Here is a 1,246-nt window from a genome sequence, read left to right on the forward strand (position 1 = left end):
AATACAAACAAAAGGCGCAATCCTGACCTGTTGCTGGGCTGGTGCAAGTCCCTTGCGCTGGCCTGGGAGTATTGCAAATGTACTGTAAAGCACATTTGCAACTCCTTTCAAGGTGGGGATGCTGGTGCAAAGATGTGCCCCATCCCAATGCAGACACTGGCCCCAGACTGGGTGAATTTGTGCCAGCCTCTCCAATCTGGCTTGGGAGTCTGGGGGAGGGGGCGTGGGAAGGGCAGGGACGAGGAGCTGTTCCACAGTGGGGGAGGGAGGGCAACATGCAGGCCCATGGGTGGACGGGCAGGGAGCAGGAGGTGGGGCCAGGATCTGGCATTTATGCTGGATCCTAGCCTCATTCCTGGGTAGCCTGGGCGAGCCCTGGGCTGCTCGGATTTGTACCACCACTCCAGGTGGTGCAGATCCATGTAGCCTCATTGGGGCTGCTGCAACTCCCCCTGAGGTAAGGGGAATTTGTTCCTCTTGCCTTGGGCCAAGCTTTTGCCAGTCCGGAACTTGCACTGGATACAGCCCAGGCCAACTGGCCTGCCTGTTCCAGTGCAAGTTAGGATTGCGCTGAAAATAATTTCTGCTGACCTTTAATAGATCCATTTCTACTACATAATGTTCCTTATACGGATTATCATGGGCAATCGGCCAATGGGTTGCAGTGGATCCCAAAAGCCAGTGGAGGGGGTGGCAGACTGAAACAGTGGCCGTTTCAACTAAAGCAGCCACCACTATTCCTTCCCTCACATCTTTCTTCCACCCTCCCTGTTGCTCTTTGCAAACTGAGAGCAGGAAGATATCCTTGTGTTACCAGGGTAGCAACTGTGATGGCAGCCACTGCTCCATCACCACCACAAATATGGAAGATTTGGTAGGGAACAGGGGCAAGGTGAAGGGGACATGTGAGCATAGATGCTGTGTGTGCCAGAGGAAAAAAAACGAGGGTGGGGGATAGCACCTGGGATCAGTACCAGGAGAGCTTGGGCCAGGCCTGTTCATAATTATATACAATTGTTTTAATCAGACAATGCAGTATCACTTTCTATATCTGGCAACGTCTCTGGCAACAGCTAAGAATATTGCTTTTACCATCCTATACCAGACAGAATGGTGTTATACCATCAAGTCTGATATACAGGTCTGTTTTGAATGTGGAATTTTTTTTCCAAGAGATCATTTTTGCAGGTCATCCTTTTTATTCTGCAAACATTCATTTTTCTTCAGCCCTACAGAATTATGCAAG

This window comes from Tiliqua scincoides, chromosome 1, assembly GCF_035046505.1.
Source record: "Tiliqua scincoides isolate rTilSci1 chromosome 1, rTilSci1.hap2, whole genome shotgun sequence".
NCBI lineage: Eukaryota > Metazoa > Chordata > Lepidosauria > Squamata > Scincidae > Tiliqua > Tiliqua scincoides.